Below are 18,180 nucleotides of genomic sequence, written 5' to 3' on the forward strand. Positions count from 1 at the left end.
TAATGCTTAAATGAAAATGAACTAAAAAGGAAAGACGATATTGAACTAAAGCTTAAAGAAAATCGGTGTAAATCAATGGAAAAGAAAGCGTTGGGGTTCAGGGAAGTTTTCTCAGGGGTACGAACGATTCAAAACATTGCTAGAGAGGAAAATATATAAGATCTTAGCTTAAACTTTTCGAACTGGAGTCACGGACGTATGAATACGCCACTGTCGTGATCATAGACAACTATCTCTCTCAACCCTGACCAGTAGGTTTCCACTCTGGCCCTGGAAGAGAAGAGATGCATTATGTTTAAGACTCGTCCTAATTCACAAATCGCCCATAGGTAGGTTTCCACTCCAATGTTTGTTTTGCTCTCCCAAACTAGATCTGATACCTGATGAACACTTTTGTGTCACCAAGCATCTGGATCAGATTGTAGTTCATGACGCTACCCTCATGCAGTAAAAACGAATTTAGAAGAAAAAGTTCTAAGATTCGGCTCAAAAGCTCATGGAATCCTCATCGAACATATAAATCCCCATCGAAAATCCCTTAATCCCAACAATAGAACTACTCAGACATAATGAACGAAATCAAAGACATAGTATTAAGAAGTAGAATAGAAACCGAAATTGAAAAAGAAAGAACAAGGGTTCAAGAGAACAAATATCTCTCTCCCTAAAAGCTAAAGCAAAAACAATTAAAATATGAAGTAAATAATTCGGTGGTGATTGTTGATGATCGATTAGGGTTCCTAATACATGTATTTATAGTACTCAAGACCTCTATGGACGTCACTTAGGGTTTCTCCAAATGTGGGCTTCAGAAATGGGCTTTTTGGGCTCGGAGGTTGATGGCCGCGGTCGGGAGTGCTGTGACCGTGGGGAATGGGTGGTTTGCCGTGGTTGGGATGCTCCTGACCGCGGGAAAATGCTTGTTGGCCGCGGGTGGAAGTGCTTGCCGGCTGGTTTACGGGACATCTTGTTCTTCGCGTATCTTTTGATTGAACCGTTTGGATTGCCAAGCTGTAAAGTGCACTGGAAAGCTGATACTTCCATCTTTAAGGTCTCTAAATTTGAGCTGGATCAGACGGTGAGAAGGCCTTCAATCAGGGGTGAACTTCTGACGGTTTGACTCTGAGCTGAAATCTGGTTTTCTATCCATTTTGTTAAGCTTTTCCCTAAGTTACCTGAAAAGAGTCTTGGAACTACAAATACTAGAAAAACGTAATAAAAGTACTGAAAAGCAATTAAAAACATAGAAAAAGTATTTCAAACGATCCATAAAAGTGGTCAAAATACGGTGTTATCAGTTTTCACCCGATAATGACTTTGGCCGAGAGAAATTCACCCGATAACATTTTTAGCCAACTAAACTGATCCATACGGTACATGCTTTTGCCGAAAAATTCCTTTTACCCATTTTCACCATTCTTAATCTCTTTCTTCACCGTTTCAACTCTAGATAGAATCTCTTCTGCTCCAAACATCCTCAAAGACACCTGATAAAGACTCCAAACCATGCAAAGACACTTTGGGACCTAATGCAACCCCTAAGGCCTAAAACAATGCTAAAGGACCTAAAATCCATGAGATAAGACATGATTTGGACTCTAAAATGCAAGCTAAATGATTCAAATTATGAACATATCAACTCCCCCACACTTGTCCTTTGCTTGTCTCCAAGCAAAAATATCAAATGAGAGAAAGAGGTTTGATGCATTGGGAGTTCATATTTCATATGGAAGAGAGAAACAATCACAAAGAGATTCAGATTCCAAGTTGCCAATTCTTCATGCAATGCAAGACTCTACTTTGATGCTCAAAATTCAACAATGATCTCCACAAGTTCTCTTAGTCCTCAGCTCTTTGACATTCATTAAGCGTTTTACCAAGTGATTCAAGTGATGCAGGTTCAAGCAACAATGTTTGGCTAAGGATGAGGCTATGGGACTAAAATGATCTCATTCATATTCACAAGCAAGGTTCAAAGAAATCAAGGATCTCTCAATGAACGATCAAAGCTTCGGCAGAATGCTAAAGGTAAAGAGCAATAGGCGCATACTAGAGCAAGACTCAACTCGCTCCCCTTACCCAAAGACACCTTTAGATCATATTCTCTCGCAATGAACCTCACAGCTCTCTTCTCACTCACTTTCATCTCTCAAAAAAAGGTTTTCTTTTCTTTTGGACTCTCGGGTTGGGATGTTCTTTTCTCAACTGCTCTTTTTTCACAACTTTGGTTATCTAACCTCTCACTTTCTCTTTTTAAACACATGAGCCGTTTTGGCTTCTTTTCTTTTCTTTTCACTCAGAGGTTAGACACCTTCTTTTAGACACTTAGAACTCTTTCTTTTTTAGAACACAAGATCCAAGACCGATTTCTTTTCTTTTCAAACCCTTACCTCTCATCACTCTCATTACTCTTCTATTTTTCTCTCTCAAAGATCTTTTCTCTCAAAACTCTCACTCAAGGACACCTCTCCCCCACACTTATTCACAGCCTAGACCTAATAGCTCCTTGATGTTGGAACTAGACACTCATGAGACTTGCTTTTGTTGCTCTAAACCTAACACTTTCTGTTAAGCTTTGATCCAAGGTGGCCTCACAATACACATACGAAATTCTTTAGGCTTGAAAGAAGGATGGGTTCAGGGTGTGGAAAACTGATCCAAATGCGGATTCAGCTACTTGAGCTAAGGAAAAGACTGGTGAAAACGGGTTCTAGCTCAAATATGTATATGCATATCCACAATGCTCACTCAAACAATGCATCACAAGATAATTACAAGTCAGGTTCAATGGAATTGACTTATTAGAGCTGAGTTCAAATTCAAACTTGCTTCACAGATTCAGATCTTTTCAAGTCTCGCAAGCACAAAAGAATCAACAAACATGGAAATCCAAATTCTCAAAGTGATGAACTCTCAAGGAAAAAATCTATCATTACTCTCATGCATTGATGAAACTTATATGATGCAGCTAGACTCGATCCTAAAAATGTGAAATGCAACTAGAATGAACATTTTTTTGTTGGGGAAAATTTTCTGATTTTTTTATTTTTTTGGTTTTTATATGCACTTAGATGCAACTACATGAGACTCAAGACTCAAAGTGGAAAATAAGAACAGAGAAAACATGATTAGTAGACACAAAACTCTTTCCCCACACTTAAATAACACAGTCCCTTGTGTTATGAAAGCGTAAGAGAGACGTGAAAAGCAAAGACAAGAAAGATGCAAAATGAAATGATATGAACAAGATGCATATGTACAAAGGTTTGGAGAGGTTACCTTAATCATTGAGGTCGGATCCCATGTAATACGAGGGATTTGAGGTGGAGCAAGTGGAGATGGCTCCATCAGTGGGTTGCTTTCAGGTGAATCCGGTAGAAACGCGGTGGCCGGATTGATCCAGTCTTCTTTTCCTGGTGGGAACTCAGGTTCACGCACTGTGGAGCTCTCACCAACCTCTTCTCTTGTAATTGGTGAGGGTGAAGTGGCCGAGTCTTTGTCTGGTGAGGCAGGTGTCATGAGCTTCTTCACCTTCTTTTTTAAGTGCCTTACGCACACGATAAGCTTATGAATTGTCTTTTTCTTGCCATTTACACCATTTCTGAAAACTATTGACCCTTGTATAAAGCTTCCTTGTGTGATACTCAGGCTCACCCCATACATAAGGATCAAAATGGTATCTGCCTGCTCCCATTCATCTTTCAAGAACTCAGGGTTCCTCATTCTCACAACCATCAGCTCTAGCTTCGTTCTGAGGCCTGCTTGACTCGGCCTTCTCTTCTTTCATCCCTTTGCGCAGTGGAGGGTCTCATGATGGGTTGTAGAGCTGGTCTTTGAGCAAAACAAAAGAGACATTGCATCTCTCTTGAAGTGTTGTGATTGCTCTGTTGGGTAGGAGGATTTGTACCTTGTCTCTTTGAAGCAACTTGAAGCTGTAAGCCCATCTGTTCTAAACTTTTCCTTCAAATAACCCACTCTTGCTTAAATATCCCTCATCAATGAGACTCGGCTTGGCTTTGGTATCAGGGAACACAAAACCTCTTGCTCTTATGATCTTGAACACCATCCAACCGTTCTGAAGCCTCCTGATTCCTCTTTTTGTTCGGTCACACCATACATTATGCCGGTAAGTGAGCATCTGAATGGCAAAGAATGCGCCTAAAGAAGGCACATGAATCAGAACCTCAAACTCCTTCTTGTTTCTTGTGTGAGAGATGAGTGGCTTCAATCCAAGTCCCATCAGCTCCATTTCGTTCAAATGCATAACTCCAGGGTTGTAGGTTGAGTAGAACATGCACGCTAAGACTCTGTTGGCGTATCTGATGGCCGGATTTCTTATGCAGCTTGTTTGCTCTTCCCTCCAACATAAGGGCCGAAATCAATGGTGTCCCATAAAGCAGCAATCTCCTCTTTAGGGTACACATATTTCTCCATTGAGCTCTCATTCCTCACAAAACCGAAGATCTCATCAATCTCCTTGAAGCTCACCTTGTAACCAACCCCATTAATCTCAAACTTAATGTGTCCAAAGCCTCTCCCATGTAATCTCTTGGGGTCTCTCTTGGGGTAGATGAACACGTCCAAAGAAGTCAAGAACTGCTGAGTAATTCCCTCATAGGCAATGTCCCTCATCTCAAAGAATGATGCTGAACCCATATTTTGGAAAATGAGCTTTACATCATCGAGAATCTCCAACTTGCTAAATGCTCAACATCAGGGAACCGACCTTGAGTCACTTGTGCCCTGTTAAATTGGTGCAAATACTCTCCAGCTGTAGGCAAGTGATCATCTTCATTCTCAGCCTTTGGTTCTTTCTTTGCTTCTTTGGCACACTCGGGAACAGGCTCAGGTGCGGCTTCTCTTCTTTCCGTGGCCTCAGCTCTCTCCTCATCAGATGCCAAAGCTATCTGTTTCCCTTTCTTTTTCAGCTCAGGCACCACCACAAGTGCAAGCTCATCATTCCTTGCTCGCTTCGCAGCTGGCTCACCATCGGCTCTCTTGGTGCTTTTTGAGATCTTCTTGCTTGTTCCTCCAGGTTTTGCTGAGGCCACAGTCTTGCCCTTGTTAACCTTCTTCTGAACTTCCTTTTTCTGAGCCAGAACAGCCGTTCTTTAAGTCATCTGCAAGAGAATCCTCAAAAAGAGAATAAGCACCAAGTATACATCGCCAAAGACAAGTTAAAGAGAAATATCAAGAATAGAGTTCTCTCAAAAAACAATGATTTCTCAGTCTCAGAGTGATCAGAAATCAAGTTATAACAATGCTAAACCAGAATAAAGTGAACGACTCAGCCAAGAAACCATTTCACCACTAAAGTCGGTTTTAAAGCACAATTTCTCAAGAATTTTAAAAACTCAAGAACAGGCGTTTTTGGACCTCGATGTGTTAACACCAAGGTGTCTACACCGGGGGCCTTTCCCCACACTTGGTCTTTTTCATCATTCCTTCTTCTCCTCACACGGCCTCGGTGTGTCTAAGACGAGGAGTTTGGCCGAGGTTTTGAAATATTCACACGGTATAAGATGACCGTGCTTGATTATACCGAGGGTCGATACCAAGGCCAAAAGAACTCCTGTCTTAAAACACAAGGCCGTGGCTTTTAAACAACTTTTTCCACCTGTTCCTTCAAGTTACACACCTAGAACACTGCTTAGACCTGAAATCACTCAACAAAACCTTCAAAACGTTCCAAATAAACAAGAAAAGAAAGATCAAAAAGAAAAATATGTACAAAGATAAGCTTGGGGTGTCTCCCAAGAGCACTTTGTTTAACGTCACTAAGTTTGACTTTTCATACCTTTTTAGGCAGTTTGGGGTTCAAGAAGAGGAACTGATGTAGCTCCCTCTTTCATTTTGGATACCAGGTACTGTTTCACTCTTTGCCCGTTCACAACAAACCCTTGGCCATCTTTGCCTTCAAGAACTAAAGCTCCATATGGTCTGACTTCCATCACCTTAAACGGTCCTGACCATCTAGACTTGAGCTTCCCAGGGAATAACTTGAGCCTAGAGTTGAACAAGAGCACTTGACCGTCTTCTTTGAACTCTCTCTTTTGAATCTTTTGATCATGAAGCGCCTTGGTTCTTTCTTTGTAAATGTTGGAGCTCTCAAAAGCGTCTAACCTGATCTCCTCTAGTTCATGAAGCTGTAGAACCATTTTTTCTTGAGCAGTCTTGATGTCAAAGTTTAACAGCTTGACAGCCCACAAAGCTTTGTATTCCAACTCAACCGGCAAGTGACAGCTCTTCCCATACAACAGGTTGAACGGTGAGGTACCTATGTGAGTTTTAAAAGCTGTTCTGTAAGCCCAAGGAGCATCATCGAGTTTCTTGCTCCAGTCCTTCCTTGAATTGTTCACAGTCCTCGCTAGGATTGCCTTGATCTGCCTGTTTTAAACCTCAACTTGTCCACTAGTCTGAGGGTGATAAGGACTCGCCACTTTGTGCTTTACACCATGCTTCTTTAACAAGCCCTCAAGAGTCTTATTAATAAAGTGAATGCCCCCATCGCTTATAACAACTCATGGATTTCCAAACCGTGGGAAGATGATGCTTTTGAACAGTTTACACACCACTTTTGAATCGTTTGTGGGACTTTCAATCGCCTCTACCCACTTAGAAACATAGTCAACTGCCACCAAAATGTATTGGTTTCCATGTGAAGAGACAAACGGTCCCATGAAGTTTATTCCTTTAATAAAGAACTTTTTCCTTTAATAACAATCCATTTCAGGTGGCTCTAAACAGCATGAGAGGTAGTTAACAAGATCAGCAAACCATGGAAAACTCCTCTCTCTGATTGTATTTGCTTGTTCAACCTCCAAGTAGGACCTGATCATCATTAGATGCTCTTCAGGTAAAGAATCATCTAGAGGTACATCTGAGTCCACCCTTAACCGTGAGAGATGATCAGCAGCTCCATTCTCAATTCCTTTCTTGTCTTGTACCTCCATGTCAAATTCTTGCAAGAGCAGAACCCGCCTCAAGAGCCTCGGCTTAGCATCCTTTTTAGTCATTCGATACCTCAAGGCCGCATGATTTGTGTACACAACAACCTTTGAACCCACCAGATAACTTCTGAACTTGTGAAATGAAAACACAATGGCCACATCTCCTTTTCAGTTGTTGCATATTTCTCTTGAGCCGAGTCCAAGGTTCTGCTTGCATAATAGATCACATGCAGCTTCTTGTCTTTCTTTTGGCCCAAGACTGCTCCCACAGCGTAATCAGATGCATCTGTCATCACTTCAAAAGGCATGGTCCAATCTGGTGCCTGAACTATTCGTGCACTAAGAAGGGCTTCTTTGATCTTAGAAATGCCTCCATGCACTCCTCATCAAATAAAAACTCAACCTCTTTGCAGAGCAGCCTTGTTAGTGGACGAGCTATCTTTGAGAAGTCTTTAATTAACCTTCTATAGAAGCCGGCGTGTCCAAAAAAGCTCTTTGTCCCTTTAACCAAGCTCGGAGGCTCCAAGTCACCATGACCTCCACTTTTGCCTTGTCGAGCTCTATACCCTTCTCACAGACCTTATGACCGAGCACAATGCCCTCCGGTACCATGAAGTGGCACTTCTCCCAGTTAAAGACCAACATATGCTCATCACACCTCTTCAAGACCTGAGATAAATTAGCAAGACAATCCGAGAAGGAGGAGCCATAGACCGAAAAGTCATCCATAAACACCTTCACCTTCTCTTAAATAAGGTCTGAGATTATGTGCATCATGCAACTTTGGAAGGTGGCAGGACCATTACATAAACCGAAGGGCATGCGTCTATATGCATATGTATTGTAGGGGCATGTGAATGTCGTTTTCTCTTGATCTCGGGGATCTATAGGTATTTGAAAAAATCCCGAGTACCCATCAAGAAAACAGAAGTAGGGATGGTTAGCTAATCTCTCAAACATCTGATCTATCAATGGCAATGTGAAATGGTCCTTTCTAGATACTGAATTAAACTTTCTGTAATCAATACACATGCAATGACCGGTTATAGTTCTAGTGGCTATTAACTCATCCCTATCATTTTTTACCACAGTGATACCACATTTCTTGGGCACCACATGGACAGGAGATACCCATCTTGAGTCAGAAATTGGGTATATGATTCCTGCCTCAAGAAGTTTGAGTATCTCCTTCTTAACCACCTATTTGAGGTTTGGGTTAAGCCGTCTTTGATGCTCAATAGAAGACATAGGTTGGTCTTCTAGGTGGATCCTGTGGGTGCAAATATCAGGAGAGATACCTCTAATGTCGGTCAATAAATAACATATAGCTCTCCTGAACTTTCTAAGCTCACTTAACAATGCAGGTTCTTCATGAGCTAACAGGTTATCATTTATGATCACATGATATGAAGAGTTATAGCCAAGAAAAGCATACCTTTGCCCTGTTGGTATTAAAACTGCATTGTTGATCGGTAGCTCCCTCGGCATTGGTTTGCTCACACGGTCTACCCCTGTCCTCGGCTTGTGATGCCACGGCCATGCAACCCTGAGGTATATCCCCACTTGTATTGGACCCTCTGATATCCAAAACCTCGAGACCGTTTGGTTTTAGCTCCAAATATCTTTTCTCAGCATCAACTTCCCTCGGCTGATCCAAGAACCAGTTATAGATCTCACTCTCTTCAGCTAAATACCCATGCTCTCCTTTATCTTTTGTCAAAACTACTTGGAGAGGATCTTCTGTGTTTAGTTCCTCAAGGAGCTCATCAGCAAGCTCCTCCATGGTTTTGATGTAAAAGACTTGCCCACCTATTGTCGGTTTCTTCATCATATCTTTTACATCGAACTTCATGGTCTCTGATCCAATGTGCAGCTCGATCATGCCTCCTCTGACGTCTATGGTCGCTCCTGCTGTGGCCAAGAAAGGCCTCCCTAAAATGATGGGATCCACAGGCTCCTCATCCATTTCTAAAACTATAAAGTCTGTGGGGATCTCAATCTCACCAATTTGCCTTAAAAACCTAAAAAGAGTCTTTGAACTACAAATACTAGAAAACAATAATAAAAACACTTAAAAGAAATAAAAAGCATTTGAAAAGCATTTAAAACCGATCCATAAAGTGGTTAAAACACAGTGTTATCAATGTGGAAGCTTGATTTTGTTTAAGTTCCCTAATGTCTTGCTGCATGGACGCATACTGGCTCTCAACTCTTTGTTGACCCTGTAGCAACTGCTGTAGTATTCCACACATATCTGGTCCCATCTGATTCTGAACTGGCGCCTGCTGACTCAACTCCTGCTGACCCATCGGCTGCGGATTGAACCCTGGTGGATATTTCTGTTGCTGAGGCTGAGAATTATAGTTACTGTCCTGAACCGGTTGCTGCTGTCCATAGCTCTGTTGTTGCCCACCAAACTGTTGTTTATGCTGAAAAGAACTTTGAAACTAAGGCTTAGGAGCATAGCTTTGTTGGTTCTGCTGAGAAGGGTATACCTGATCTTGAGGATTGGCCACATTGGGATTGCGGTATGAGAGGTTCGGATTTGTGCCATAGTTGTTGAACTGCTGATACCTTTGCTGATTCCCAATATTTTTGATTTCTTCTTGTGTGAGCCCATCCTCATTCACATTGTCCAAACTCGGTCCTTGCTCATCAAACTCGCCTACAAAGTGTATTGGCTTTTGGGTTTCCACAAGCACTTTGTCAAGCTTGTTTTAAAGCTCCCTTATATCCTTTTTCAATCCTCAGCTCCTTGCTAGACCCTTCAGTTCTATTATCCCTGTCGAAATCTTCACCATAAGTATCATTGGACATAGCAAGATTCTCAACTAGATCCATTGCGGCATTGATCTATTTATCAAGACAGTTTCCATTAGAAGCTGTATCTAGTTGGTTCCTTATCTTGGGGAGGGCACCTCGGTATATTGTACTGAGAAGAGATGCTTCTAAAAAGCCGTGGTGAGGACACTGATGAGTTCGAAACAGTTCCCAAGCTTCTCCAAAGCTTTCATTTCTGTGCTGTGTGAAGCTTGAAATCTGATTTATGAGCTTAGCTGTCCTGGAAGTAGAGAAAAACTTAGATAGAAACGCAAGCTTGCACTGCTCCCAAGTCTGTATTGTTCCCCTTGGAAGATTCTTCTCCCATTGATGCGCCTTATCTCCTAAGCCGAAGGGAAACAATCGGAGTTTAAAGCTGTCTTCTGATACATTGTTGATCTTGGTGAGATCACATACACTGTCAAACTGGTCTAAGTGCTCCAAAGGGTCCTCCATTGGTAAGCCGTGGAACTTAGAGTTCTGCAGCATGTTGAGCAAAGAAGCCTTGACTTCGAAATTGTTGTTTTGAACTCGTGGTAATTGGATCCTTGCTCGGTACTGGTGTGCATTAGCTCTATCGTTCTCACCAACAAAAACTTGTGGAGGCTGCCTTTGAGCTTGTGGCTGCGGCTGAGGAATGTTCTGAGCTTGTTGCTCATTTCGGAATAAGGGAAAGAAAAAAATCAATAGAAAAAGAAAGAAAAATCCTAAAGAAAACAATACCTAAATGGGTTGCCTCCCTTTAAGCGCTTTTGTTTTAAGTCGTTTAGCTCGACTTTGGTGTAGGATGTGGCTTAGTCCAATGAAGAAGATCTTGTCCTAAGACAAGTCTTTTTCGACATCTCCTTGCTTTGCCAAGCAGGTTCTTCATCACTCCAAAGTTCTTCTTCAAACTCTTCTGTTGCAGAACGTTTTTCTGCTTTGCTGTTGTATGGGACAGTTTCTGTAAAGACATCTTTGTCGATATTAGCAAATGAAATCCTCCGGTTTTGCCAGTCCATTATAGCTCCAAAAGTTGCTAGAAAAGACCATCCGAGAATCACTGGATGTGCTGCGTCTCTTGTTTCAACAATGTAGAAGTTGACAGACACAATGCAATCTCCTATTCTCGAAGGAATATCATGAGCTATTCCTTGAGGTGTTGCATTGGAATCATCAGCTAGACTTATCCCTGCTCTAGTCCTGCGCAGGTTTTTAATACCAAGTCTCAAAGCAATTACCTTAGACATCATGTTAAGACAAGCTCCAGAATCACAAAGTATATTTTTAAATATTTCACCTCTAATAGAACAAGAGATGAGAAATTGACATGCAGTCTTGACCTTATGGAGAGTTGGCTGGTGTTTCAAACGCTGAATAGGACTAACAAAAGAAAGCTGCAGCGTCGTATTCAATGATTGAATCGATGTATGGCATCTTTATCTTGCTGCATATCGGGTCTTCTTGGATTGAAGAGTCAGGTGAATCCTCAACACATTCCATTGCCATCATACAAGGTAATGATTCCTGTCAATCTGTTTCTTCATCTGAAACTTGGTTTCTTTCTTTCTGAGTTGCTTTTTTAGGTGCTGGAGGTTCAAGTTGGGCCAGAAGATGTACCATCTTTCTTTCAAATCCCGGAGGTAAATCTGAACGACCAATCCCCGTGGTCAGAGGTCTCGTGACCGCAGGAAAAGGAGCCTTGGCCGTGGTCTGAGTGGTCGGACCCGCGGCTCCGAATGTGTTTTTCTTATGGTTTGCTTCCTCTTCCTTGTACTTGGTACGAACTGTTGGGGTCGGTTTCACCCCAATCGGATAAAACCATCTCGGAAATGACCAAGTACCAAAGAAAACCAATTTGGCAAGAGCAGCTGCCCACCAGACACGAACCGAGCCGACCCACGAAACAAGTGGGCCAAACCATGTTCATCAAGGCGAGTGGGCCGAGCCGCGGACAAAGACATACGGGCCGAGCTGTGAGGAGAACGAAGAATGGGCCTAGCTGCGCAAGAGGAAGAACGGGCCGAGCCGCTTTCTTTTGTGTTAGGCCGAGCCAGTTTTTCCAGATGGGCCGATTTGAAGTCCTGAAGGGCAAAAGCCCATAAAACCCCTAGGCAAGGCATTGTGACAGTGGCCGCGCGAAGCGATAAGGAGATATTCCGAAAATCTTTCCCAAGATTCTCGGCTAGACGGTTTAGAGAATTAGTATAAATAGCTGATGTATGTGATTCATTATGTAACTTTCCACAACTCGAGAGCAATAAGACTTTCACTTTTCCAGCAAAAAACCTTCTTTCAATCTTACTGTTTTTGCGATAAACCCTAGAGATTTCAGATCCCTTAAGTTTTACTAACAAATTTTTGGTTGTGCGACTTTTGGCTCACACAATTTGGCGCCGTCTGTGGGGAATCAAAATTTTCTTACTCTAAAATCGACAAGACTTTAAGATCCTAAGAACATGGCAAGCAACACCTCCGATGACGAGAACAACAACAACAACAACAACGCTAACGGCGCAGAGAAGGACGCTCCACCATCGGGCACAACAACGGCGACAACTGAAACCCAAGAGGAGATGCGAAACATGATGGATACGTTGATGAAGAAAATCGACGAGCAGGACAAAAGGAACGAGGCGATCACGGAAAGACTCGATGCTATGATGGTTGAAAGACGACACCCGACCTGGAGAGCTAGGATCTCTGACCCGATAGATGGAGTTAGGAGGCGCTTCGATTTCTCAACACCTGCAGTAGCCTCGGGTAGCGGCACAAGAAAACCCATGGCTCCGCCAATGTTTTGTCCCCTCGGCGAGAAAACCCCTGCAGCAACCCGAATCAATGTAAGCGAGCCACCTCCCCTTCGTCGGAATTTCAAGACGACGAGGCGAAGAAGAGGAGAACGACTTGATCGACGTGGACGCCCAACAAAACGACACAACCAGGAACTCGCAACAAAACGGCTCGGCTCGGCGGATAAGTCAGGAAGAGCTTGCTTCGGCACTAAATGGCATTCAAGCTGACGAAGCCACCGACCCGGTTCACGATGACAACCCGACTGAGGAAGAGGAAAATCTCCAATGGGTCGAGCAAGCAGAGCATGAAGACGAGCCGAGGAGAGAAGATCAGGAGTGACTTTGCCAATCTAAGAGAACAACCCGCGCGCAAACCCTCAAGATCGAAGAGCTGCGAGCCTCAATGGCTTGGAATATGGCCGAGATATGTGCCATGAAATCTCAGGTGCATAACGCGACAAGCACCGCGCCAGAGAACACCGTTCACAGCAAGAATCACGGAGGCTAGGATTCCCGAGCCTGGCAAAGTTAGAATCCCGTTCTACGAAGGCACTACTGAATAGCAATGGGGCGAGCCTTGGAATGCTTCCAATCTGACCGAGCGGGATGTGGACGCCGGATATTGCCTACTATTCGAAGAACATCTCAAGGGAGCCGCATTGGAGTGGTTTTCGAGACAGGAGCGTAACTCAATCGGCAGTTTCCAACAGCTTTCCGCTTTCTTCCTCAAGCAGTATTCGATGTTCATGGATCGAGGAACCTCTGACGCCGACATATGGACGCTATCCCAAGGACCGAACGAAGCACTTCGAGACTACATGGCAAGATTCAAAGCGATTGTGTTCAAAGTTGAAGGAATAAGCGACAAGGCTGCACTCGAGGCTCTGAAGCGATCTTTGTATTATAAATCCGAATTCCGACGGGAGATGGCCCTCAACACACTGCAAACAATTCAGGATGTCTTACATCGGTCATCAGAATTTTCGTCGCAAATGAAGAAGAAATGAAAAATCTGGACGAGCAGTATGAAACGACGAAAGCAGCAATCCGGAGCTCAATCCCAACACACCCCCCGAAGAAAGGTAACCCTTCGAACAACGCAACAACACAAAACTCGGAGGAACCAAGAAGCGGAGGCGCCCACAACTACCAAGTAGGCGCTGGACGCAGAAGGGGAGAGCCGCGTGGAAACACTTGGGTAAGGAGGCCCACCAACTACGACGAAAAGGCGTTATACAAGTATCATCAAACCTATGGGCACTCGACGGCGCAATGCCAAACCCTAGGAGCAAAACTCGCGAGCGCGGTAAATCTTAAAGACCTCGTCCCTACCGAGCCAAAAGAGGGAACCGAGCAGAGTGGTGCGGCAGAACCCATAAATCCGCCCCGACGAGGCGATAATACCAAGCGCGACAGGGGAGGTGAACCTGAAGAACGACCCGAGCCGAGACAAAGGATCAACATGATCATGGGTGGATCCCAATATTACCAAGACACGGTATCTTCCATCAAAGCCTATCAGTGCCGAGCCGAAGCAAAGGAGAATTGGACCGAACCACCGATATCCCGAACACAGTAATCTCTTTTGCCGAGGAGGAAACGACAGGGATAGATAGACCACACACCAATCCACTGGTGATCGAGCTGACGATCAGAGACCACGATGTAGCAAGAGTACTCATCGATACCGGGAGCTGATAGCAGGAATTTTTCAATCCTTGATCAATTCCTCAACTATTCATGTCATTGTAGCACTTGAGGTAACAATCCAAATGGAGAGATTTTAGACACTAGAACTATGAGGAGCTATCTTAATTCAAGTCTAATAAGCAGATGAGTTGGTAACAAGGTGATCTAAAAACATAAAGCAAACAAGAACAAGCAGTAATTAAGAATTAAACAAGCAAGAGAAACTAAACAAACACTCAAATTCAAATAAAGAGAAAGCAAAACCTCTAGATGTGATTATTGATCAGGGTGCTTTAAATGTGAATTCATGATGCTAAGAAAACAATGCAACACTTGCAATTCTTTAGTCTAGACTTCCAAATCAGATTAATTCATTCTCATGACAAAAATCCCTTTGTTAGTTACCAATTCAAGACTAATTCCCATTAGATGAATAAACAATCAACAAGCATAAGGTTCCAAGTCTAAAATGACCAGACAGCCTCTTTGTGCATTAAAATAAGAGCTAAGAAAGACTGAATCTTATACAGAAAGATAAAGCAAACATCACATGATCTCAAATTCCAATTAACTTAGAACTCTAATCTAGATTAATCCTCTCATGGAGGCACTAACCTCTACACTAATCCATTTTCAAACCAAATCTTCATTTGTGAAATATGAATCAATGAACATTAAGAAACAGTTCTAATATGTCACTCATGCATTTAACAATCATTCCCATGATGAAAAAGGCATAAACCCTTAAGTTAGCTCATTCAGGCATTTCATCAAACACCTTGTGGGTGGAGAAATGCCTAAGTTCTAGATCAAGCTTATAATGAGAGATCTAGCATTAGGATCAGCTAACTAAGGAAAGGAGAAGAGAATCTAAGCTTAAACAATCATTAATCTACATCTAAGCACCCTAATCTACACACCTAGAAGCTTAAAAGAAGACTACTCACTAATCATGATGAACACACCATTCCCTTTGCAAGAGGTGATGTTAATCATGATTAGAAGCAAAGATAAGAAGATGAGATGATAAGAAACAAACTTAGATTGATTAAATCCTTGAGATATCTCTTAACAAACTCGTTTTTTTACAAAAGAGGAAAGAGAAACAAGAGAAAACCAAGCCCTCCTCTTGGAAAAAACCCTAAAAAGCATATATAGTGTCTCTAGCGGACCGGGTCAGCCCAGGACAAACTGGGTCCTGACCCGGATTTGATGGATAGTGGTGTGGTTTGCCACGGTCAGATGATGCTTGGCCAGACCGTGGCAAACTGACGGTGTCAAAGTTCTTGGACAGATTCTTCATGATCAAGGTTGCCATGGCTTGATTTATACCATGTCTAGTGGCCACGTCTCTTCTTTTCTGGGTTTGGGTGATGAACTTCTTGGATTGCCACGTTCTTGATCTGGACCGTTTCATGTTGGGCGTGGCAAGGTGTTGATGATTCGGTGATTGCCACGGCCAAACATTAGGCCGTGCTTCAAGACCATGTCAAATCCCGACCATGACATTATGGGCGTGTCAAAGATCTTCATTGCTTGTCGTGGTCAGGTCCAAGGCCGTGCTTCAAGACCATGTCAAATCCCGAGAGTTGTCATATTATGCCACGGCCAAGCTCAGGCCATGGCATTATCACCGTGTCAAATCATGACACTTGGCACCTTATCCACTCTTAGACGTCTGGCTGATATGTATGTCTCTCGCCTTCCTTAACTCTCATCTCACAACTCCAAATCCAATGATTCGACCAGTTCTGGGAACGCGACTCTATCATCTCCAACTTTGATGAAGGGTTCGGGTTCAGATGACGTCGGCAAGGGCTCCGTTCCACCGGTTCTTTGATGCGCGTTGCTTTGGTCCTTTATCCGCTCCGAGACATGTACTGCTTCTTATCGCCGTAACGTTCAGCTAAAAACTCCAAATAGGACGATCTAAATTGTTCTGGAAACTAGACTCGAGGCTCTTGATTCTTTATGAAGACTCCGGAGGCTGAATCCTGGTGAACGCCCTCCTTCTCAGGTGTTAAATTTGATGGATTGTCGTCTCCATAACACTTGTCCGAGTCTGATGCACATAAGGTGATGGTCTCTCAATGGCTTTTGTCCCAATTGCTCCCAATTAGCTCCAAATGACCTGTAAACACTCCAAAAGTGCAAAACTCTCTAGGACCTAATGCAATTCCTAACTAAAGACAAAATGAAAGACAAATATATGTAAAAGTACCTAAATGTATGCATGAGACTCAATATTTGGACAAAAATGCAATCCTAAACATGACAAAATGTGAGTATATCAACTCCCCCACACTTGTCCTTTTCTTGTCCTCAAGCAAACAAGAACAAATGAGAGAGAGAGGTTGAATGCATGGGAGTTCATATTTCCTTTGAGAGAAGTGACCACTAAGAGAATTCAAGTTCATGCTCAATATGCAATGCAAAACCATTCTTTGGTGTATCATCTCAACTGTAATCTCCACAAGTTCTCCTATTCCTCAACTCTTTAACATTCATTAAGCTTTTTACCAAGTGGATCAAATGATGCATTGTTTAAACAAACAGAGTTTGGCTAGGGTGAGGTTATGAGACTAAAATGATCTCATCAATGCCTGAGTGGGTTCAATGCAGCAAAAGGATCTCTCTATGAATGACCAAACTTTGGCAGAATGCTAAAGGTAAAAGGCAACCTATGCATACAAGGGCAAGGACTCATCCCACCCCACACTCTACTCAAAGTTTCCTCACTTGCTTACTTTTCACACTCATTCTTCTCTCACTAGGGGATTCTCTTTTCCTTTTCATACACAAGTCTTGGAGTTCAAACTTTACACAGCTCTTTTTCACTTTCTTTTGTAACCTCTAGCCTCTTTTTTTTTATTTTTTTTAGAACATTTGAGCTCTTTGGCTTCTTTTCTTTTTTTTTTCTTTCACTTAGAGGCTAGACTCTTTCTTTCCAAAACACTAGAGTTCACTTTCTTTGACTCAAAACTTCCAAGACTGATTTCTTTTCTTTTTCTATCCCCTAGTTCTCACCACTCTCCTTTTGTTTCCACCCATCTCTCCTTTTTCCACTCACCAACAAGTATTCCCCCACACTTAGTTCTCGCCAAATCTCTCAGCTCTTTGATGATGGAACTTGACACTCAATGAGACTTGCCCTTGTCGCCCTAAACCTAACACTTTCTGATAAGTTTTGTCCAAGGTGGCCTCTCAATCACACACAAACAATTGGCTTGAAAGAAGGATGGGTTCAGGGTGAGGAAAACTGATCTATTATGCAGATTCAGCTATTTGAGCTAAGGAAGAGGATGGTAAAAACAGGATTCTAGCTCAAATATGTGTATTGGTATCCACAAGTTTATTCAAACAATGCACCAAATGATAATTTCAAGTCAAGTTCAGGGTTTTCACTTATTAGAGTTGAGTTCAATTCAAACTTGCTTCTCAGATTCAGATCATTTCAAGCCTTGCAAGCATAGAAGTCATTTCATAAGCATATTTAATCAAAATTCTCAAAGTGGTGTACTCTCTAGGAAAACCTATCATTACTCCCTGCCAGATGGAACCTATATGATGCAACTAGACTCAATCCTAAAAATGTGAAATGCAACTAGAATGAACATTTTTGTGAAAATTTTTCTGATTTTCTTATTTTGTTTTGGTTTTTATATGCACTTAGATGAGATGCATGATCAAATGAGACTCAAGATGCAAAAAAAAAAAAAAAATAAGAACAAAATAAACATGATTAGTAAACATGAAATCCCTCTCCCACACTTAAATAACACAGTCCCTTGTGTTATAAAAGCATAAGAGAGGAGTGAAAGGCAAAAGCAAGAAAGATGCAAAATGAGAAATAAAGAACTAGATGCATATGTATAAGTAGTTTAGAGTGTTACCAGATTTGTTTTGGATGGAAGGGAGTAGTGGAATTGTGAATCTCAGGAGGCTAA

At 42.4% G+C, this 18,180-nt stretch overlaps 1 pseudogene; it reads left to right on the plus strand.

Moving 5' to 3' along the window:
* The first annotated feature begins 9,903 nt into the window (after window positions 1-9,903).
* LOC112087441 lies at window positions 9,904-10,004 on the plus strand (annotated as a pseudogene).
* The last annotated feature ends 8,176 nt before the right edge of the window (window positions 10,005-18,180 follow it).

The sequence above is a fragment of the Eutrema salsugineum genome, unplaced genomic scaffold, assembly GCF_000478725.1.
Source record: "Eutrema salsugineum unplaced genomic scaffold, Eutsalg1_0 scaffold_18, whole genome shotgun sequence".
Lineage (NCBI taxonomy): Eukaryota > Viridiplantae > Streptophyta > Magnoliopsida > Brassicales > Brassicaceae > Eutrema > Eutrema salsugineum.